The sequence below is a fragment of the Mercenaria mercenaria genome, chromosome 16 (genome assembly GCF_021730395.1).
Source record: "Mercenaria mercenaria strain notata chromosome 16, MADL_Memer_1, whole genome shotgun sequence".
NCBI classification, from domain to species: domain Eukaryota; kingdom Metazoa; phylum Mollusca; class Bivalvia; order Venerida; family Veneridae; genus Mercenaria; species Mercenaria mercenaria.
This window is the reverse complement of record NC_069376.1, coordinates 45,694,437-45,719,822: the sequence shown is the minus strand read 5'-3', so window position 1 is coordinate 45,719,822 and position 25,386 is coordinate 45,694,437.

Sequence of the window (25,386 nt, the reverse complement as noted above, 5' to 3'; positions counted from 1 at the left end):
TCATTGTGCGCAGATACTCATTAGATGGAACGTGTTAGTACTTATCTTTTACTATCAGATCATCAGGCTTGATACATCCATGCATTAATAGTTCACACGTTATTTTTCGTGTTTTGTTTCATGGTATTGGTAGCTGACTGGGACCGTTAAGGAGAGGACACCCAAATGTATTCAGAGAAATTCGCCAGAGGTTGTAACAGGAAAAAAGTGCTTAAACGCAGTTCTAACAAAAAACAACAACAACAACAAAAAACGAAACAAAACAAAAAAAAAACAACAACAAACAAACAAACTTGTAAGCTAATAAAAACAATTTGTAAGCTAGTAAGTTAATAAAATGAATTTGAATTTTCCATCGATAAGTGTCAATTTCTCTTTAGAATTGTTTTAACTATGACTTATAGGGCCTTTATACTTTTGTTTCATCATGTCTAATTAAAACATCTTGTCCTTCACTATGTGTACTGATGGCTCAAAATTTCGCTAGTGACATCAACTGACTTGGTATTCTTACATGTGAAGAGAAGCCATTCGGCTAGCTAACGGAACGTCGAAAGGGCTACGAAGGTGCCCGCCGTACTTGAAGTAAAGCCCAGAACACATGGGTTTCTTCCGCCATCAGCAAGAGGAATTATGACATATTATTAAGATATTTGTCGCTGTGACTACCTGTTGGAATTTAGTCCTTGTCATTTAAGCTAAAACATTAATGCTTAATACCATTAAACCGTTTCCCAATTTGCCGAACTGCTTATCAATTATAAGGTAATAAACCACTTACAAACTCAACATAGTAAAACATCAAACCACTTACCAATTAGGCATAGCAAAACACACAAAGTCAGCTTCATTCTCGTAGATTCTCTTGTTTAAAATGTAGACCTCTGTCAGGGGCAATATTCATATATGTTGACATTGAAGAGATCGTGTCAAATATATGTTAAAATCTCGAACATTTCCAAATTAGGCATACATTGATAAAAGATAGCCAAGGTTATTTTAAGGCCGTTGAAACTTGGACAGTTGGCCAGATATCTAATACCATAATCATGCATTTAATAGTATTCAGATAATTTTTTTTATTTCATCATGTTTCTAAATATTTGTAACTGAATCTAACAGTAGTAAACCTCTAAAAAAAATAAAATATTTTGTATCCCTGAAACAAAGTGTGTAAGTGTGAAAACTCATTTTTACTGTTAAATCATGGCTTGATATCGAAGCATAGTCATATACCTCTTTTCCATTTCCTTCAGTAGGTTGATCAATAAATTTCTTATTGTTAAATTATGTGTTTTAACTTTACTTTAATACTTCCCGTGCCTATTTAATGGAATCTATTCTTATAAGTTAAGATGTGATAAATATCAAGGGGAGTTTTGTGTCAGCCATTTATTTCCGGTGCCGGTTCTGCCTTGTATGACGTCGCTTTTCTGGCAGGTGCACGCGGGGAGCTTTTAAACGTGAAGTTTTCTAGGTGCTTAATTCAAAATTGTTGTAACTTGATAAAATGGGTTTGAGGCCGTTATTTTTACGCTTGGGTGATTAGTTATTGTTAAAAATAATTAATGTAACATGCGTATGCCGTAGTATTGTATTTTATTGCTGTATTGTCGTGCGCACGTCAATGTGAGCACCTGTACGCAGTTGTGTGCAACCCTTGGGCGCCCTGCACACATTGTTTGCATACCCACAAGCGTTCGTGTGCTTTGGGCATATATATAACAGTGACTGACCTCTGTCTGGGGACCTTCCACTTTTTGAGAGCATTTAGCTGCATACATGATCAACAATTCGGTAAAATTTGCCGCCTTATCGGTAAAATTATCCCCCTTGAAATCACCTGGCTGGGCGATATCGATTTTTATCTGGTTGATATTTTCCAATAGAAACAAAGAAGGAAAAAAAGTTTGAACAAATATTGTTTTTATTAGAATGAACACACAATATTTAATTTACTATTGAAGTGTTCGTGCTTCTTTTCTCTTTACAAAGATAAAAATTATATATCTTAAAGAAAGAATTAATGCTTCCCTTGGCGATTAAAAAACACCACTATCAGTCTCAGTTTACGGCATATAGTTTCTGAATAAAATAAGCAAAACCCTGTGATACGTATCTTATTCTTTCCCCTGTAGCCACTTTATTCATAATTTGAGAATATTTATTATCCTATTGAAGTATTCTACAGACAATAACGTTTTTATATATGTTTTTATTTTGAAATTATTTTAATGTCTTCTTGCTTCTCTGGACGTTTGAAAGTTGGTGATTTTTGTAAAATTTCTTTATTGCTCATGTCCGTGTTATTTCCGAACGCGCGCGGAAACTCACGAACTCGACCGAAGTTAAGCTGTCTATGATACAGAGAGCTGATGGTTACAAAGGAGTATTATTATTGATAGGTGTTCAATCTGTTATATTTATTTTATAGTCTGTAGGTACTGACTGGTTTAACTTCTTAGTTTTTTTTAATTCTACTTGTGATAAAATTTATAATAGACTTTTATAGTAATTTTTGGTTTAAACATATCTACATCTCAAATACAAAACTTAACAATATTATATGCAAAAGGGTTGGGTAACAAGTTCTCTCAACATTATTACATACCCTCCCCTTAACAAAATTCACTTACATGAGATTTGGCTACAAAATGTGTATTAAAAAAAGCTATGCAAAATTAAGAAATAATAAGTTCCCAAACGTGGTTTATCGTAGAATAACCCGAGTTTTGAGGTCTTATGCGTAAGAATATATTACGAAGGCCGTAGGCCTGAGTGATATATTGTTTCGCATAAGAACGAAAAACTCGGGTAATTCTATGATAAATCACACTTGGGAACTTATTATTTCGATTCTAACGCGACATACTAGTATCAACAGTTTTAGAAAAAAGTGGTAACTACTTTTTACGACCGCGCTACACACCTGGATCGGATGACGTCATTGCACGCGAGTGGTATATTGCAGAATAACCCGAGATAGATTTTTCTCTACATGTATGTAGGTTATTTTCTGGTCGTGTTAGAATTTTATATAATTGAAGTTAAAAGAAGAGGGAAAGAGGGAAGAAAGAATAGTAAGAGGAAGTCTAGTTAGATCAAGTACAACATTATGTGTATATTTCGCTTATAACTAATATTTTAGTTTTTGCTTTCTAGATTTTTATTGTTGGTCTTGTTGTTGCAAAACTAAATCTAGATGAATTTAGACACAAAAGTCACTGTAGTATTTCAATTCTCAAATCGTTTTGTATCTTTAATAAATTTTTGAACACTTCTGAAAATAGTAATATTATCGTTTACTGATAAAGAAGGGTTTCCAAAAAGTAATGTATCTGTACTTAAAGGATGATAGTCCTTGGTTGACTGAAACATAACTATTCTTTGATTTATAAAGTTAGGACACTAAAAAGATAGTGTTCACAATCTTCAATATGATATCCACAACTACAACTAAATTCGGTAGCTAAATGATTATTAAAAAGATCAAAACACAAGTTGCTGCATTTGTTTCTTAGTCGAGAGTGATAAATTGAATATTTTCGATCTCCAAAGGAATATATCTCCGGTACTTCTGGCGCTTTAAACCGTACGGTCAATAATAACTTTTTGAAAGCTGATAGGCTTTCTAGTTGTCTTGTTTCAATGGGTAGTTCATTCCACAACGAGATAGAAGATGGAATAAATGAACTAGAAAATATTTCGGTACGTCTTCTTAAGATTTCATAATCTTCATTATTTCTTAAGTCAGTATAGGGGTTATTATCACCGACTACATGAGGAAATAAATTACTTAAATATTCTGGGACCATATTATGTTTAATTTTATACATTAATATTAATTTTTGATATATCCGTCTTTCGGCCAGAGATATCCATCCTATTTCCCTATAGATATTTTCTAACGATACTGATCGCGTTGTACCAGTTACAATCATTGCAGCTTCGTTCTGTAGTTTTTCAAGATTATCTTTTTCAAAATTTGTACAATTATCCCATACGACAGCTACATATTCTAGCAATGGTCGGAGAAACGATATATAAATTTGATTCAAAGATTTCTTGCGCAATGAAAATTTCAGTTTGCGCATAATGCCTAAAATTTTTGAAGCGGACAGTAATATATTTTCAATGTGTTATGCCATTTACCATTGCTACTTAAAGTCACACCAAGATGTTTGTGATCACTAACAAATTTAACTGGAACATTATCAAAAGTAAGATTAACACTGTGTGGCATTACGTTTGAAAAAAGAATTGCCTCTGTTTTATTTGGACTAAAATCTACTAGCCACTGATGAGCCCATTGAGACACAATTAACAGGTCATGGTTTTAAATACCTTCTAAATCTGCAATATTTGCTGCTGTACATGCCAAAGATGTATCGTCGGCAAATAGACGGGTAATACTCAATAAATTGTCGACAATATCATTTACATAAATGAGAAATAACAAGGGACCTAACACTGACCCCTGTGGAACTCCAGCCATCACAGTCTTGAAATCTGATTGAGACGTCCCTTCAAAGACATTCTGACAGCGATTTGATAAATAATTTTCAATCCAGTTAAGAACGTTTCCGATTATTCCATTTTCTTGTAATTTAAATAATAAACCTTTGTGCCAGACGCTGTCGAATGCCTTAGAAATATCACAAATACTATGCAAGTATTCGTTTTCGAGTCTAGTGATTGAGTAATTTGATGATATATGTCTATTAATTGATAAACTGTTGAATGACCTTTCAAAAAACCTGACTGATACGAATAAAGAAGCTTATTTTCGTGGAGATAATTGTATACGTATTTATACACCTTTCTTTCCATCAATTTACCTACACAACTTAAGAGAGAGATAGGTCTATAATTGCTAACCGAATGAATATGAGGCGCCTTTTTCACGCTCAGGAATCTACATTTTGTTTATTTTATACCAACCCCCTCCCCCACCGTTTTTTTTAGAAGACATTCCCTCCTTTAATATCTCTCTTTTGTGCGTAATGTAAAACTGCGTTTTGTCGCTACCGAAACTCGGCCGAATTTTGGTAGTGACTACCAAAATGCGTTGCTACCATTTTGAGGTGTAACAACGCCATTTCTCACCAACCTTCCAGTTTGCTTACACAACCTGTCTTTATAGTTTCTAACCAGCAGGCACTCTCCGTAAGAAATTGACAACCTTTTAACTTCATGGAGCGCTGTAGCTAGCCGGGCTCGAACTAACATCTCCGGTTTACTGGGAAAATTGTATTTAACCACCAATTGACTTAAACCATACGAAAAAATATTCAATAATGCAACAAGCCGTAAAAAGAAGCTGCAAATAAATCCTACAAACAGACAATGTGAACTTAGTTTTAAAAAACGCGGGAAAAAGACGTAACATTTTAACGGTGCTTGAACTTCCCAATTTTCATTTTATCGTAGCGTGAAAATGAACCCGGTAGTCAAGGAGTTTTATACTCTTATTGTATTCAAAAACATTTCAGGAACATTTTCAGAATATTAAAAAAAAGTCTATGGAGGAGAGAACGAAACTAAACTAAGATGTTTAATAAGAAGTACGCTTTTGTAAGGGAAGTGTAACATGCAGTCAGATATAGTGTGACAATAACAATCGGGAAGAAATTGGGAAATGGCTTAAAAAATTAGTTTACGCGTGCACGTATAAAAATATACAAAAGTACATTTTGAAATGTGCGCGAACGCAAGGCAGACTTTCGACCCAAATGGTACACCATAATTATGAGCTGTGTTTCACATGGTCGCCTGCAATGGAGATGGTGTTGAGGTACAGTTAATCTGTTCCGTTTCTCGGTGTAGTATTAGAGTGATTAATATGTTCCGTTACATTAAAACAAATGGAAGGTAGGGAGACAGGTTTGAAGTTTGATGCTTTGCTTTTTGTCTTCTGAATACTGGAGCAAAGTTGGCTTTTAAAACAATTTAGGACTTCGCCTTAAGTCCTAGGAGGTCTGGTATATAAAATTGATTCACAGGGAGATTCCCTGTCTTAATTCTCGATTATGTCTAGGTCCCTTAAGGTATGACGGTACGTCTTTGTTAATGCAAAATTGACAGTTAACTATGTCTGTGTTTGTTAGAGCGCTACTGAGAATGGTACTCTCATTGTTACGTAGTGGGGAGACACATGATGCTTTTTCCCTATGGTGAACGACCGTGTTTCTCCTCGGCTTTTGATAGTATACATATAGTTGCTGTGTGTTTTGCGTAATACTATGATTCTCTGGCAAGAATATTTCAGCTGCTTATGCCATTTTTATCCCTAACGCAGCAAGATGATTAAGTCTTTTTTTGAAGTCTTCCTGCCTGTTAGTTGTCTTGTTGTAGTAGTCATCCAGAGGTAATTAGTATGATGAGGTGCTTAATTTGTAGTACTATGTGAGATATGTTTGTCCACTATATTGTAAACGTTATAAATCTGTTTACCTTTCGTTGCTATTGCGACCTTTTACTAGGCTTCACATTGCCTTTGGGATATTTATGTATATATTAGACATACTAAGGGGATAATGATGTGAGATGACTATGAAGGAAGGCCAGTTAATATCTGGTTAGTGATTTCCCCTACTCCCAAATGCTCGAGCTTCTAATTTCCTCGCCAAAGTCTTATAAGTCCATCTACCAGCAAAAGTGTTTTTTCGCCTGATGTAGTATTTTATGGTCGGAAATGAAAAAAGTATGACGTATTTCAATATTTTGACCCGAAGTTAAATGCAGAGGAGTTCGAGCTTATTTTTGATTTGGATCTAAGCTGTTGTAAGGATACCTCCATATCTTGGTCCTTTCAAAAGACGTTTAACAGACTTCAGCTCGGAAGTGCTTTGTGCACTACAAATGTTGCATACTTGCGAGAAGGTTGCAATCTGCTGTTGATATAGCCATAGAAGATGTTTGGCATCACTCATTACAATTGCTGCGAGCTAACGCCATTTGACTCCACTTCAGTGTTTTGGAGCATGTCATGCATGGCAACTTGTAATGGCCAGAATTTATATCGAGATGGCCACTAAAGGGAAGAAGTTGTTATTTTTATTCTGGCTATATATTGACAGTCAAAGAGCTTCGTATCTAATCTTTGGTCTAGGTTAGGTCAGATAGTTACGTTCGATTACCTAAATGTATTATCTAATAGTTTTATCATAACATGAGTGATTGTAACTATTTATGGATGTCGGCATAAGTGACAGAACTTCATATTGTTCTAACATGATCCCTAAATAATGGCTGTTTTAGTTTATACATATATTTCTTTTTGCTCGATTGTGACGCAATCTTGAAGTTTATTAGAGGCACTACATCGCTTCCAGGAGAGAGAGAGAAAGAGAGAGAGAGAGAGAGAGAGAGAGAGAGAGAGAGAGACAACAAATAAAACAGCATTATCGTCATATGAGGTGTAATCATTTTAAAATTGTGTTTCTCATGAAGATAGTATACATTCTTGTAACTTTTGTAATTTCAATAGGCTTCATTGTATTTTATTTCACCTTTACTAGTTATTAGTAGCACCAATCAGTTAAAAAAGAGAATCTGCTATATTGTCTACCAAAATGGAAGTATATAAAATCTTGCACAAATATCCAAGTTGACCTCAACTCTCTCTTGAACTAGTAGAGCTTTTACTGAGGTTAAGAGAAGTCCATGCCATGATTATACTACCACTTTAGATTCCCTTCAGTTTGTTAACTCAGCGCCGGGAAATAGTGATGAGTACAGCTAGTCTACCTATCCGTCTGACCCGTGACATTCCAAAAAATAACATCGTTGTAAATACATGCTGCACAAATTAATCCCACTAGGGCTAATGCGGCCCAATTTATTATTCTTTTATTAAGTTATTAAGTATATATCTAGTTCGTGAATTTTAACACAAACATTTGATAATTTTAGTTTTTTTTATTTATTAATAACTCCCTTACATCTTAAAACGATGTTTCAGCAAATAATTTTTTATTTACACTACAGTAAGTTCTTTGTTTTTTATGCCCCGGAGGTGGGCATATTAAAATCGCACTGTCCGTCCGTCCGCCCGACCGACCGACCGTAAATTTGTAAATTCTTGTCCGGGCTGTAACTCTGCCACCCATGAAGGGATTTTGAAATAATTTGGCATAAATATTTACCTTAATGAGACGACGTGTCATCATGCGCAAGACCCAGACCCCTAGCTCCAAGGTCAAAGTCATATTTAGAAGTCAAACGTTAACAGGGTCGGTTTCGTGTCCGGTTCGTACCTTTGCAATTTATCAAGGGATTTTGAAATTACTTGCCAATGACATAAATGTTTATCATAATGTGACGACGTGTCACGCGCAAGACCCAGACCCCTAGCTCAAAGGTCAAGGTCACACTAAGAGGTCAAATGTTAACAGTGTCTGTTTCAGTGTCCGGTTCATAAAGCTGCCATTCTGAAGGGATTTTGAAATATAACCATAACCAGACAATGTGTCATGCGCAAGACCCAGATCCCTAGCTCCAAGGTCAAGGTCATACATAGAAGTCAAAGGTTAATAGGGTCTTTTTCGTGTCCGGTCCATAACTCTGTCATCCATGAAGGGATTTTGAAACAAATTGGCATAAATGTTTACCATCATGAGGCAATGTGTCACGCGCAAGACCCAGAACCCTAGCTCCAAGGTCAAGGTCACACTTAGAAGTCAAACGTTAATAGGGTCTGTTTCATGTCCAGTTCGTAACTCTGCCATTCATCAAGGGATTTTTAAAGAAAACGTGTCATGCACAACATCCAGATCCCAAGTTAAAGTTAACATGGTCTGTTTCTTGTTCGTTCCATAACTCTTCCATCGATAAATGGATTTTAAAATTACTTGGCATAAACGTTCCCTGTATTAAGATGACATGTCAGGCGCAAGACCAAGACCCCTAGCTTCAAGGTCAATGTCATACTTAGAAGTCGAAGGTTAACATTGTATGTTTCTTGTCCGGTAAATAACTTTGCCATTCATCAAGGGATGTTTAAATTACTTGTCGCAAATGTTCCCTTTAATGAGTTGATGTGCCATTTTTTTTATCTGATCACGAAATGATTAATACCTAAATTATTCTGGCATATTTTGCGCAGACAACTGTAACAATCTTGGGCACACTTCGGGGGCGTTTGTCACTTATAGTGACAGCTCTTGTTTGAGGTTCAATTTTAAATACTTAGTATATTTTGAGAGTTATATATACTTGTATTTTTTCCCTATAAAATGTCAAAGGCAGTAATGGCTTAAACCTCATATTTTGTAATAGCGTTGGTTAAATGTTTAGGTGAACTTCCTCATAGCCTTTTACTACAATTTCTGTGAAATACTAATGTTGTACAAACCGAAACGGAATATATTGCAAAACTTAAATTTCGTTTTGAACAGGACCTACATCGCTACTCTCAAAAGCGCTAACGTTAAACAGTAAACCTCTGAAAATCGATCTTCATAAATATAAGTTACAATCATTTATGATTAGAACTGTATTGCACGTTTAATTGAAATAAGGTTCCAAATTGTTACAGAAAGTACACTTAACAAAACTCCTAATCGGTCTGTTTTTATTGTATTATTATTTTGTTAATAATGCATGTATATACACGAAATTTCACATACAGACATTTAAATAGGTACTGCAGCTAATTATTCATTTTTGACCGACTCACCGCCAAAGTAACGCATTAGGCGTTTTGACCAATTTAGCATATTTTGCACGTGCAGTGCATGTGTACCAATGTGCACTGTTAATAAACACTTTTGACATTACTGACGAAAGTCCTACTAGAAAAACACATATTATCGCGAAATTGACACAAAAGCAACGCGCCCGGGATGTCGGAATCATACAACAAAATTCAAAATCGGTCACTTCAATGAATTGTACTTCGGTTGAATTTCGCCAAAAGAGCGCGGATAGCAGATAACCAACAATTGACGGTTCTTGTAAACGTAAATAAGGTTACAAATGGAAATAACCATCAAAGTAACAGCTACAAACAAATTACATCAAAATTCTTTTGAAACTGCAAAAATAATTACACACGTGTCGTAAATGTGTCCCAGCTAGCAACATTCCGACAGCTCGATCGCGTTGCCCATGTGTCAATTTTACCATGATATGTGTTTTTCTAGTTGGACTTTCGTCAGAAATGCCAAAAGTGTAAACGAACACGTGCATGTTGGTGTACATGCCCAGCACGTGCAAAATACCCAATATTAGGCAAAACGCCTAATGCGGTTACTTTGGCGGTGAGTCGGTCAAAAATAAATTAATAATTGGCTGCAGTATCTATTCAAATGTTGGCATGTGGAATTTCATGTAAATACATGCATTATTAACAAAATAGTAATACAAATATAAACTGACCGATTATGAATTTTGTTGAGTGTAGTCATTTTTACTACTATGAGCCTCCACGGAAGTATCATTTATTAGCAATTTCCTCCACTACCTTGCTAGCCATCAAAAGTACACATGTAGATCCGGTGTTTACAGGCCGTGTTATGGCTGATATTATTTCTAAATATCCTTTTACCTCAATCCCACTGACTCTTACACCCTGACTACCAAAACATGAAACAACAAATAAATAAGTTTTATGTTCTTCTTATATTTTAGTATTCTCCTAAACACACCCAGACCCTTTAACCTCCCTAGTACACTCCTACACCAACCGTCAGTTATTTTTGTAATTTCTATTCATATTCCTTTCTTTTTCAATTCCTTGTGTATCTTTTAATTATTTTAGAACACCCATCCTTTCCCAAACAATTACAAATACAACAAAGATCTGTGTTTTTCTGTAAGCATATACAGCATGCAGCTTTGCAGGGTTAACTTTACCTCTACACAATTTAAAAGAAAATGCGCTATAATTATGATTATACATATTCTCAATACACACTAAGTACAACAATTTACCATGATTCCTAAAACATGTTTGAGAAACCTTCCCCCCCCCACCAAATTTGACTGAAGTACAGAGTACGTTAACATTTACATTTCCAGGTCCGTGTCCGTGATAAAGGTCTAATACACCGCACAATCAGATGAAATCATTGCATATACACCTGAAAGGACCGTATATAAAGTTAAAAACACCGCACATACTGATGAAAACACCCCATATACAGTGTTAAGCGCATCATATAAATGAATAAACACTGCACATACAAGTAGAGGCACTTCAAATACTGATATATGTACAGAATAAAGTGCTATATCAACATCAGAAGACTGGGTGTATGACCAAATATGTTGTGTTTTTGAGATTTTAAGTTTAAAGGTGAAAATTCGGGGGCATAAAACAAAACTATTGATGGAATGAAATAGATTAGGTTGATATTAAACGGGGGAAAATAATGTGCAATTAAAGTTTAGATGAATAATAAGGATATAAAAATACTGGAACCAGGTTGTATTATATGAATACCATTTATGTCTAAGGCTCTGATAATATTTCTTATATAACATATGATTTGATCAGCAAGAAATTTAGAGGTAGAGAGCAAAGAGAAGTAAGAGTGGAGGTAGAGGATTATCGTTATGGTCATTGTCTTGTTAGAGATGCGAGCCCTGTTTTTGTAACTGAGCTATGTTCGTTGACTGTACAGTTGTGAAGTTTTGCGAGCAGCAGGTCCTATATAATGGTATACTTCAGTGTTACATAATGTATTCGTACGGTGCCCGTAAAATAACATGTGAAACTTCTTTTTATTTCGTTTTTACGAAATACATTTCGTTTTTAAGAAATAACATTTTGTTTTAACGAAATCTTATATCGCGAAAAAGAAAAAAAAAAGAAAAAAGTTTCACACGTCACTTTAGGGGCATCGTATATTCGTGCACATGTCACAGGTGTTAAATTTAATAAGAGAAAAAGTTCCAATATTGTTGTTGCCTTATAAAATCCCTATATATATGCTCATAGAAAGAAGTCCCATATGTAAAACATTTCCTATAATAATTATTTGCAAAAGAGTGGAATATTTGAATATCAGTAGTCAGTAGTAATCATATACTTGTCAGACGTAGGCCGTAGCATATTTACTAATACATCACCTGTTTACACTTTTTACCTGTCCTCTATTATTATGTAAATTAGTTTCAGGTCTTTGGTGTACGCCGACTGGCTATTGATGATAGACAATCGCCATTACATCTGAGAACTGTTATATCTATGAATTATACATTCATATATATCATTGAATATTAAAGTCTGTTTATTTACAAATTACAGGTAATGCATTGCGAAACATTGTGTTTTATTTTCCCAAGACCTATATGCAAATGAATATTTGGTATATTATTGCGTTTTCATGTATTTGTAAGTTTAGTTTGTACCATTGTTTAAGTTGACCTCTGGCCGTTTACCGCCATGTTTGTTTACATTCTGTATGTACATTTAATATAATATAATACAATATAATAGATTGATGATAGACAATCGCCATTACACATGAGAACTTTTACATCTATGAATTATACATTCATATTTAACATAGAATATTAAAGTCTGTTTATTTACAAATTACAGTGTTACATCATTACACCGACAAGTCCTTATAGAACCCATAATACCCAAAACACTGAGCAAACCAAACGGCGACACACAAATAAGGATATTTGCTTTTGCGTCCCAAAGAGCAATGTTGACAAAGTTACTGTTGTGATTTGCCGAAGCTGAAGCTGGTGCATGAGAATAGTCTTATGATCAGAAAAAAGATGTTAGTTCAAGAAAAAGTTTCATGACCCTCAATTTCACTGCACTGACTGAAGCGATAAGTGCTATCCTTGCTCGTTCGGCTTTAATTTTTTTAGATTGAACAAAGAAATCCACGAAAGATTTTCCCCCACGAATATCAATAGTACATAAGTCATGGACCAAATACGGCAAAAATGTTCCCTTTTGCGAAGATAACATCACAATTTACATGAAATAACCTTAAGATACAGTAAATCCTACACGAAGAGAAGCCACTCTCTTTTTTTGCCCTGTAACCTTCATTCATTTTTTATTTTCATTCATTCATAAAGTCTACTGTTTACATTTATTTAAAATCAGCGCACGAATACCAAAATCAAAATACCCGAAAAACTCTTAGTATTGTCTTTACTTTATTTGGTTGATGTAGTAATTAAAACCAAACGCCGCCCTATAATAAATCTGTGAATGGGAAAATCATATATTACATCTGTAAAAGACAATATCAAAACAGAAAGCGATACTGAGCATGTACAATGATGTAAGAAGAACAAAACTGATACTGATCTAAAGACAGTCGCAATCCGTCACAAAAGAATGGCGTACAGACTCGACAGAAAAGTGACAAGGCGGTTGACGAGATGATTAGGAAATATCGTCACTCTATCTAGAAAGCTCTTACGAAGATTACATAAAAGAAAGTAAACTAGAACTAACTAATGGGAATTCTGTTCTTTGTTGGGTTCCTTTGTTTTTGTTGGGTTTAAAGTCATACCGACACAGTTATAGGTCAAATGGAAAATTTACAGTGGGAACCTGGGTGGAATCACTGACCTTCCTTAAGCCAGCTGAATGGCTTCTTCACATGAAGAATTCTACGCCCCGCGTTAGGCTCAAACCCACATCATTGAGGGACAAGTGATTTGAAGTAAGCGATCTTAACCACTCGGCCACGGATATTCCAGGATAGAAGGCAAACGGCAGTTTAATATGAAAAAAGTTATATCGGAGACCAAGAAGTTAAGGTACATAGGGACACCCTTTGTGAATCAGCGGTCGTCAAAGAAAATAAAGTGCAAAAGAAAAATATTCGTCATAAAAGCAATTGATAGGCGTGCTAGATAAGAACCTGTATAAAACAGAAATGCACACATCGTGCGCCAAGGGTGAGTTGGAGTCTGAGACTTGTATAATTGGTGATAAACGGTGGATCGGTTAAGATGTTATGAAAGTAGCGGTCTTTTTTACTCGAGGTAAGGCAGAAAAAGAAAAAAAAAACACATATCTGTTAAAGTACCTAACTGCAGCCACATTGTTAGGCTGCACTTTTTGAGCTCTGATTTGATTTAATTTTGTTGTCGTTAATAGTGGGAGTAGAGACGTGATTATTGGAGTGTAGTTTTGTGAATGTGTGCTTGATGTGTTTGTGTCATTATATTTTGGATTGCTGCATGTGTTGATCCAGAATCAGCATCAGAAACAATCACATAATATATAAACTTGAAATATTTATTATTGATAAACATTTTGTGAACTTTCGTTCACCATTGTAGTTTTCAATCATGGATTTTATTATGTATGACAGCAATTTCTTACACAAAATTGGACAATCAACAAGGTGTAGACTTAATCCTATTGTGTTATCAAGGTTAAAAGATTTGAGAATATTGAAACAGTACAGAGGAAAAAGAGCTGGTCGCCTGAAGGCAAAATCCTTGAACAATAGCAAAAGTGGTTACGGTAAACCAGTGGTTTTCAGAGGTGTAAACTTAAGCAACCTTATATACCCTAAGAAAAATGGAAATAAATTGAATGGACAAAATGAACAGCTTACATGTTTGACGCTAAATTGTCGCTCGGCAGTAAACAAGGATGTTCTTATTGGTCAATTATTACGCGAGGAAAAGATAGAATTTGCTCTTCTTACAGAGACTTTGTTTTCGGACGACAAACAACAACAATATGAAACGTCTGATCTAAATCAAAATGGCTACAAACTGAGTGTTACGAACAGGCAAAATAGGGTGGGAGGTGGTGTTGCACTGACGTGTAAATTAGCTGTAAACATGCGCAAACTTTCGGCAGGAAATTCTCACAGTTTTGAATATGGTATTTGGCAGTTGATTTTCAAGAACATTACTATGCATGTAGTTGGGATTTACAGACCTCCGTCTTTATCCACTTGTTCCCAGTTCGTCACAGACTTCTTTCAATATATGGAGGGAGTACTATCACAGTACTCAAATGTAATGGTCATGGGTGACTTTAATCTTCACATCCACGATGACACAAATGCAGTAACAGAATTCAATAATTCTTTGTACGCCATGGGTTTACAACAACATATACAATTTAGTACACACACTGGTGGTAACATTCTTGATTTGGTCCTTACGGAAGTCGTAAATGGTGTTGAAGTAGTTTCTTGTGAACAGGGTCCATATATTTCTGATCACTGTGCAGTCAAAATTGTGACAAATGTTAGAAAGGAAAATATAACAAGTGAGGTGGTGCTCTTTAGAAATTTCAAAGACATGGATACGAACACATTTTCAAGCGATCTGAGAAAAATGACAGTCGAAAGTGATAATGTCGACCTTTTTGTTGAAGAATTTCAGACAGCAGTAGAAAAGATTATGAACTCACACGCACCATTTATAGAAAAAACAATCATCCATCACGCTCCAAAACCCTGGTTCACAGAAAAACTTCTTCACCTTAAAAGAGTGGCTCGCAAATCTGAACGTTTGTGGAAGAAACATAGACAATCACATCTGCATGAAGCCTTCAAAACAGCACGTAAAAACTACGAAAAAGAACTCAAACATGAGAAAAAATCATCTCTGAGTGAAAAAGTTCTTAATGCAAAAGGTGACTCGAAAAAGCTTTATCTATTTAAAGCTTGTATCTGAGACAACAGGCACTAGGTCTGAGAACCCTATGCCAACTGGAAATGACAGTACACTGGCTGAGAAATTTGCAGACCATTTCATGAATAAAATCGAAAAAATTCGAGAATCGTTGAAACATTTCGATAAGTTTCAACCATGCGAAAAAGATGTTCCTTGTTTTGACAGTTTTTAAGATCTGAGCGAGGAAGAAGTTAGAAAACTTATAAACCAACTACAGACAAAATCATGTGAACTTGATATTCTACCAACAAAAGTGCTAAAGTCATACTTGGATGAGCTGTTGCTTGTTATTACCAAATTGGTTAATTTGTCGTTGCGCGACGGCATCTTTCCAACAAAATGGAAACAGGCAATTGTAAGACCTTTGTTGAAGAAAATGGGACTGGAACTTGAATTCGCAAACTACAGGCCTGTTAGTAATCTATCGTTTCTGTCAAAATTAATTGAAAAAGCAGCTCTGTTCAGACTCAATGATCATGTAAACAAACACAATCTTCTGCCAAAAAACCAATCTGCTTACAGGGAAAACCATTCTTGCGAATCAGCACTGTTACGTCTTGTAAATGATTTACTGGATGCTATATATGGAGAAGAAAGAAGTTACGGCGCTAATTGCCATCGATCTCAGTGCCGCTTTTGATACTGTAGATCATGACATTCTTGTTGATGTGTTAAACAAGCAGTATGGCGTTCGTGAAACAGCACTGAGCTGGGTTGATTCCTATCTGCGCCCCAGAAGTTGTCGTGTAAGTGTCAATTCAGCCATGTCATTTCCACGCCAATTAAATTGTAGCGTTCCGCAAGGGAGCTGCTTAGGACCTTGGCTATATTTGACATATGCGGGGACACTGTTTGTTGTTATTCCGCCGTCGATTTCAATTTACGGCTTTGCGGATGACCACACTGCTAATAAACGCTTTAAACCACCATCTCCAACAGTAGAATCCCAGGCAATACGAGAACTTGAACAATGTGCTAAAACAATCAACAACTGGATGAATGAAAATAAGCTTAAAATGAACACTTCCAAAACCGAGTTCATCATGTTTGGTAGTAGGCAACAGCTCTCTAAGTGTTCAACTGACAAAGTATGCATTGTAGGTGATGAAGTGAAATCAGTGGGCTTTATTCGATATCTAGGTGCATTCCTGGATGAAAACTTTAATCTAAAAGAGCATGTAAAACGAAAGTGTAGAACAGCAATGCTCAACTACTTCAGAATAAAATGTATCCGGAAATATCTTACCAAAGAGGCTATCGAAACCCTTGCCCTGTCATTGGTGATATCCCATTTAGATTATTGTAATGTCATTCTGTATGGTATTGCTCAAAGCGAAGTAAACAAAATGCAACAAATTCAGAACATGTGTGCAAAACTTGTCCTAAATCGAAGAAAATATGACAGTTCCAAGCAAGCGCTGTATGACCTTCACTGGCTACCAATCAAAGCCAGAATCACATTCAAAATGCTCACCTACATGTATAATTGTTCAGTTGGAAACTCTCCAGAATATCTTTCTGAACTTCTCATAAAACAAACACAGACAAGAAACTTGCGTTCTTCAAACTCCGTTACTGGGTGTTTCGTTGTTCCTTTCAACAAGCGCTAAACGTTCAGCGACAGAAGTTTTGGTACAGTTTGACCTAAACTCTGGAATGAATTGCCTCTCGAAATAAGGAACTCGGACTCAATAGATGTTTTCAAAAAGAAGTTGAAAACTCATTATTTTGGAGATTACTTTGCACTCTTTTAGAGACTGTGACTGTAATTTTTAAGAAACTGAAGTAACGTGAACTGGATGATTTTATTGTGTAAATACATTCGAAAATGAACTATATTATAACAAATACAAAATACAGTTGTTTGTAATAACTTCTGGACATGTCGCAATAACCCACTTATTCTTACTTAATAACAAACAGCTGTCTTACTGTATCTTAATATTCTAATATTTTATTAATTTTATCTGATGTCTGATCATTTTTTTTTTTTTTAAATGCTTACTAAATAGTTTATTCACAATGGTATTTATGCTCATTTATGTTATATGTCATTAAATATCTTAATTTTTGTCGTATTTTTATGTATTTGTAAAACGCCATTGAATATGTTTTGCTTAAAAATAGGCGTTTAATCAAATGAAACAGTTTCAGTTTCAGTTTCAGTTGGAACAACGGCCGAGCAAAGCGCAACTTAAAGATAAGCCATTATATTTGATATGGAGAAACGCAAAAGATGAAAAGATTATGTCAACAAAGTGTGGCAACAAGTATATGTATAATATAAACTTGTATTGCGATTGGAGAGCAAAATCTGTTATATAGAAATATCAGCACAGAGTAATGTCATTGGCACATGAATCTATAGTGGGTGGACATTTGTCTGTCCTCTAAACTTTAGACAGAATACTGTCAAGCTTCCATTGGCCTAATGTCGCCCGATATTTCCTTTGTAGAACTCGTGCATGTTTCTCGATACAAAGCTAGTAACCGTTAATTATTATTAAGTTAGGCCACACCAAACTGATTACTTGGTCAACGGATTTTCCTCTCCACATATTTTCAGAGTCAAAAAAGATTATTTTTTTCTGAAAATCAGCTTCCGCTTATTTCAATTTTTGCAGCTGATTTCAAAATTTCAGAGCGGGCCCTTTTCACTGTGAAGCGACAGGGATTCATAAAATTTTATACTTTTAATCATAATTGTCCGTTAAAACACCAGGAGAACATGCTTCAGCCTCTGAATTTGTCTCAATAATTGCAACAGTATGCAAATTTGACAGCCGATATGACAGTTAAAGTGTGTAAATCTGCGAAATGTCATTAGTTTTCGCGAGCCCTTTTCTTCACAAGATTAACACCAACATCTCATTATTTTAAACAGTGTCATCAAATAATAATTGATGATAAGAACAAAAGTTTAGCTGCGATCCTTAAAATACCCATATATATCAGCAATAATTGGGTAGCAGTTATAATAATGATGTACAGGTGTTATAATTCAATTCGGAATACACATCCAGTGTAACAGCATGGCAATTTAATTCTGTATGTGTGATACAACAGTAATTGTTTCAGGCAGGAATTATCATCAGAAATGTGTTGCCAACTTTATAGTGCTGCCATCATATGATACTGCCACCGGGCTGACCAGTCCTAGCACTATCCTCTTAATGCTGAGCGCCAAGCGAGGAAGCTACTAGTACCATTTTTCACGTCTTTGGTATGACGCGGCCAGGGATCGAAACCACGACCTCCCTTTCTGGATATCAGATATCCTCACATGACTTGTCCATTCTAAAATGTTGATTAGATTGCCCATCAAAATTTTATTGGATTAGAGTGAATTTCAATTTCGGCGATTTCAATACTTTTTGCACACATGGGAATAATTAAGTTGTCCATAAATCCATGATGTGCATACCTTACCTTGAGTCCAAAACTGGGTAAAATATGTGATAAAAATTGGACAAGTCTGTTGTCTAGTCTGCTTGTGCATTTAAGGACATATATAGTAAGGTCCTATATGGATACTATATATGTATACAATGGAATTACATACATGTGTTTGTGTAATACAATCTGACATTTGTAAAATACATGCTTTTGAGTTTATTTTGGGTTCAAGCCTTTGACATCCGCACATTCATCTATTCAAAAAGTTATGTAGAGCCAGAGGCATCAAGTACCTCATGCTTGTCCTGCTGTGTATCCTAATAACTTGTAAGAAATAAAGTATTGTTTACATAACTTTGATTTTATGGTATGGTATATTGCTTCTATCAGCTATGTAAAATGAACACAATTTTCCGGGGCGGAGATGGGGTGCGCACACGGAACTTGATTAGGGCAAAAGAATCCTAAAGAGGTTAGAAACTCTCAATTCAAGAAAACATGCATTTAAGGCTAACTTTTCTATTATTTTCAATTAGAGTTGAAATATGAGGGTATTATGTTACTGTTTATAGATACATTTTGTAATTTTTTCTGATTTGTTTAATCGGTATCATCAGATCTATTTATGAAGAAGAAACTGAACATGGAAATGCATTTAGTGTTATGACTTGAAGCATCAAAAGTATGTCTTTCCTTATCTGCAAAGTTAAATGTTAAAACAAAGAACAACAGAAACTGCAAAATTAGTCATTGAACTTACAAGTGAATTGGGCCATTACAAATTGGATGATGGATTTCCTGGCATCTGGCGAAATTGCATTGAAAGTTGACAGACACGATAAATTATATAGCTCATGCGTCTAATGTACTCGTGAGGTGATTGTAGTGATTTCCATGTATATTACATGTATATATAATGATTTGTGTTATACACTACTTGAGAGTAACAGCTTTCTTTTTCTTATTTAGTGAGATAAAATCCCAGGAGAAACCCTTTGTTTATGTGGATAGGGTACTGGTTTGACTAGGATAAAAACTTAGTCAACACATTAGTTCTATGCACTAGTCATGATAAAGAACCCGGGACTCTATTCGCTAGAAATATGCTTAAATTGCCAGATTTTCTTGTATCCTCCTGCTGTCCCTTCTCTCAATTCTTGTAAATATTACAATGTAACGTGTCCCGGTAAACATAAAGATATATTGGAGCCAGGTGTTGAGTGGTTGTGATGTATTTTTGGGGCAGTTTGTCACCAAACCTTCAATATCTAAAAATCTTTGGTACTTCTATGTATTTTCAAGCCTTTTTGATATATTTTTGCAGTGCTTGTTTTTCTTTCTTCAAATCGTTACTCGCCCGCTCCAAAAATAGGTGAAGTAATAAAAAAAAACCCCACTTTTTTGTGGGGGTGGGTGTGGGGGTGTGTGTGGGGGGGGGGGGGGGGGGGGGGGGGTGAACCCGATGACTAAGAAATCCATTTGGTGTGGCCTTAGTGCAGGGAATAAAAGTGCCTATGTCTGCCTTAATTTGAATATTATTTAACCTTTAATGTGAAATATGTTTTCCCTTTTCAGAATTCAGAATGGTGTTCATAGAGCAAATGCGTTGTATAATATTAGACAGGGGGACACAATTGAAGTATGTTAAGTATGATAATTTTGGTCAACTATTACAATGTAAAATGCAAAACGATCCCTGGGAAAGTGTTAACTTTCCATCTGCAATATACAGAGCTTACATTTCTGGCTATAGTGCTGTGATTTCTGGCATGCTATTGCGTGATACTGACAAGTGTATTCAAGATTTTCATAAATATATTCTTTATGTTTTGAAACATAAAGAAGTGAATACTGCGATACGTTATATACGCAAATGCATTTCTCAGCTGATTAACTGCCATATGGTAGGTAGCAAACTCGAGCGTATTGCGTGCAAGTTTTTGGCAGCAGTGCTTAGTTCTACAATAGGATCTTTAACAGCTTCTTGTAGCATCATCTCCTCCTCATCGGTATCGTCAGAGGCCTTAAAGTGGTTTGATGCAGGCCTAGACTCGGACGTCTCTTCATGCCGATTGAAAAAGGCATCCGCCTTCTTTTGTGCTGATGATATGAACGTTACATATCTAATTTTAGAAGATATTCGGAAATGCTATGATTTAAATGTCGTAGAGCCAGTTTGTCGTTGCACCCTTCTTCGCAGTCATCCTGCAAGAGAGGGCTTTATAACTGCCTCTCATCGACATAATGAAGGCGCTTTCAAACATGTTGCTGCATTTTGTGTCAAGTTCTTGCGTTGCGAAACTGGCTGTGTTCTTAAGGAATTACAGTATGAAATGTACAGATCTACATTAGCTGAACGACCTTTGCGGAACGCTGATAAGCAGTGGTTGGATTTGGCAGTTATCGACTCCCTAACATACCTTTTATTTCTTCGATTCAAGACTTGTAGCCGCCTTGGTAAGCATTCAGAGCAACAACAAGCTTTGGAAGACCTTCTATGGGCGATTGATATGGAACCAAGCTTGGGTCACAGAGAAACCGCACTGAACTTGGTTGGACAAATTATGGAAGAAGAAGGAAACTGTACTACTGCTTTAAAATTCTTTATAGCATCGTTTAATGAAAGAGCTGAACACAATGCAGCAAAAGTTCTAATATGTAAAGTACTAGCAAAAATGATCATCGGTGATTGATAAAAATGATATCGTTGCATGATAGATGTCGGAAATAATGTTTATGATACAGCACAATTTGCATTAAAATACTACCCAAAGGAAGGGCAAAAAGTGTTCTCTTAACACAAATGATCTATTTGTACAACATAATTTGTTCTTTAACAACATAAAAAGTAACTGAAAAAGTGACATCTTAAAGCAGGTGGTCTCTTAATAAACGTGGTCTCTTGAGCAAACTAGACTGCACAAGTATTGTATGATACAATTTGTTTTACCTATCGAAAACGTTTCTTCGATGTTGCTTCACACTATTTCATCGACGTTTGCGTTACTTCATTTCATTGGCGTTTGTTTTTATTTTGTTCAATTTGAGGTACTGTAACTGAAATATGTATTATGGTTTTGCTTGCCAATCATGGTCGTTTGTATTAAAAATCTAGAATTAACACATCTGACATTTTCACAGTGAAATGTACTAGTTTCATTCTACCATCCATTTAACAATGATAATGTTGTATTTACTTTAACTTGAAGTAAATAGTGTAAAGAAAATATGTATGCGCGTGGACTTCTTTCTTTCTTTTTACTTTTTGTTTACTGGGAGTCAATTTTCAGTACTTTCAAACGATTTGAAAATGCCCGGGCTTTAGCACGACATGTCAGCTTTTCATCTACAAAAACATATTTGAACTCGGAATAAACACAAATCCCAGAGGTTGTCGTAACGTAACAAGGCTATAAGGAGATTTTTGGAACTTCGTCAAATCGTTTAAAAGGTTCTTTTTGATGTTGTCTGAAAGTGTCAGTATGCCTTGGATGTAAGATATTTCCGTATTTGAGAGCTGCAGACCTAGAAATTTCAGAAATAATTTCAAAATGAATTTCTTATAATAAATGTTGATTATACGGAAGCGTGAAAGGGCCATCAGACGCTAATAAGATGCAGAAGGGATATATTGAAACATCAATTTTAACTCCCTTAAGACGCCTATGTTAATGATCATGATCTTTTGAGTGTCACACAACAGTATGATATGTTATAAGCATGTTTATTTCAAATGACTCATCCAAAGACCCATAAAATAACAGAGAATGAATTTGTATCTTTTCAATACATATCTGAGACAAGCTGTAATAGCTCACAAGTGCAAAGCCCTTCAAAATGTTATAACTGCATACGTAGTCAATGTGTTTGACATATTTAAATTTTGCTATAAATGATTTTGTTCTGGCAGTGGCATTTAATCGGTTCTAAGTGGTCCATCCCCAGCAATTCATGTCTCTCCCGAAACACCGCTTCATAAATATGTTATACTATAGACAAACTTGAAAGATGAACATTAGGTGTTTGGTAAGTTTTAATTTGCCTATTTCATAGAGGAACTAGAATTTTGTATGGTCCATTTACTGACATACATATCGGTTATTTGTTTCATCACAAGACAATGTATTGTTCATAAGTGTAAAGTTTGTTACAACATGTGTTGCACTAAATGGTATAAGGCTTTATACTTACGAGTGCAAAGGCAGAGACTGTATTGTAGTCAGATAATAATGTCCGACGATACATACACCCAGCATTTATATGTTTGCATGAGCTCCATCGGCTATTCAGTGTATAGTACAAAACTCTGATCAAAATGTACAGTTTTATGCACAATCATTACGAAACCTACGTTAGAGACTTTGAATACTGACTATATACGATTAATCTTGACTTGCAATGTTTTACATCTAAATCCATAAATAGGAGAGTCGTTCTAGTAGTGTTGCCAGTTCAATAACCAAACCCTCTCTTACGATACCAGTGCTCTTTTCAAGAAAGCGCCATCGTGACTAATTCTAAAATTTGAAATTTGGTAACTTTCATCTGAATCAAGCTTAAATGAATTAATAAATGTGGCATAAAATGAAAACAATAGAAAAAAATAACAATAATATATTAGTACACACCCTATTTTGTACAGGAGACAGAACGATGTTAGTATCCTTAAGGTTGAAGCAATTAATTGCCATGAAAAACATGTAAAATTATGTTTTATATAATATGGTAATATGTGAGAGGTGTTGCACATTTCGATACCTCTAATGAACAGACTCAATCAAACCGAGAATGCTCTAAAACGATCTTTTCACAGATTTTATTAAGAGATTGTAATACTAGAAAATACGCGCAAAAATTACCTCTCAGGCTCATGGAACCTCATTTGATTTTAAATCTATTTGCCTAATATATTCATAGTAAATATCGTACGATCGTACTCCCCCAACTACAGTATTATTACTGTAAAACCAATGCCAGAGTGAAAACTATTATTTGAAATACACTATGTCTGTATATGTTAACTTTTTTCATAAACCTCAAAATGTAAGGAATGCTTGATAAACATTGTGTCATAATTAAATGCTAGAAGCTTTAGCAGGAAATTTCGGAAATGAACCCTGAACGTTTTAAACGGTTTTAGAAACACAGTCTACTATTTGCTAGGGCAACTGTCCCGGTTTGAGACCTGGCACACTTCATGTTTTATGATTATTTATTTAGAATTGCTATTTCATTTGTTATTGTCAGTTATATAGAGGATATTACATGAGTGTCTTTTCATACTGAATTTACTAAACAAGTTGAATAAAATAATTAAATGCGAAGCTCTGTCGAGCATTTTATCAATTTTATTCAACGAGTTTGATAAATTCAATGTGGAAAGTCACAAATGCAATATTAGTTTTGTCACATGTAACCTTTTCGAGCCGAAACATAAAAATTAAACAAGTCAATTTGATCAACGTCTCCGATACTTTAAACGACATCGACGTCAAAGGTTTATTACACTGGTGTATTATCAAATTTATGTAATGGCTTTATTTCACTCCCGCGACGTCAAACATGTAATAAAATGCATTACTGCATTTAAAACAAAATAATTACGATTGGTATTGTTGTTTTCTTCTTATCTTTGTTATCGTTACAGGATCCAGTAGTACTATATATTGTAGCTTATTTTATAAAAGTATCCTGGTCCCTTTGCTAAAATACGTTTCAATAGGGTAGTAATCGGTTAGTAACAAGTTAAAAATAGGTAAGTAATTGGTAAACTAGTTAATAATAGGATTTTATGGGTTAGGTAATTAGTAATAATTTAGAAATAGGTTAGTAACAGGTTAATAGTTAGTTTATAAAAGGTTAGTAATAGATAAGTAATGCGTTTGCATGTTAGTAATAGGTTAGTTATAGGTTAGTATTAGATAGGTAACAGGTTTTTAATAAGTTTTGTAACAGATTAGCAATGGATAAACTTTAAGCTAGTAATAGGTTAAAAATAGGAAGTAAAAAATTGTATGTTTTGAGTTTAGCGCCGTATAGTATTTCAGTTATGTAACGACAGGCAGTTAACCTAACCAGTGTTCCTGGATTCCGTATCTGTACAATCCTGTTCTCAGCAAGAAACTGCCAACTTTCCCACATGAATCAGCGGTGGCGACGAATAATTTTATACACAATGTGCTTTATCAAATCGTCACGGACAACATATGCCTCGCCGTGGATCGAACTCACGATCTGCGCTCTCCCTATTGAGCTAAGCGGGCGGGCTTAAAAGGTTTGTAATATGTTATTTATTGGTATGTAACATGTTAATAATATGTTATTGATGGTATAAATGGGTTCGTTAGTTTATAATAGGAT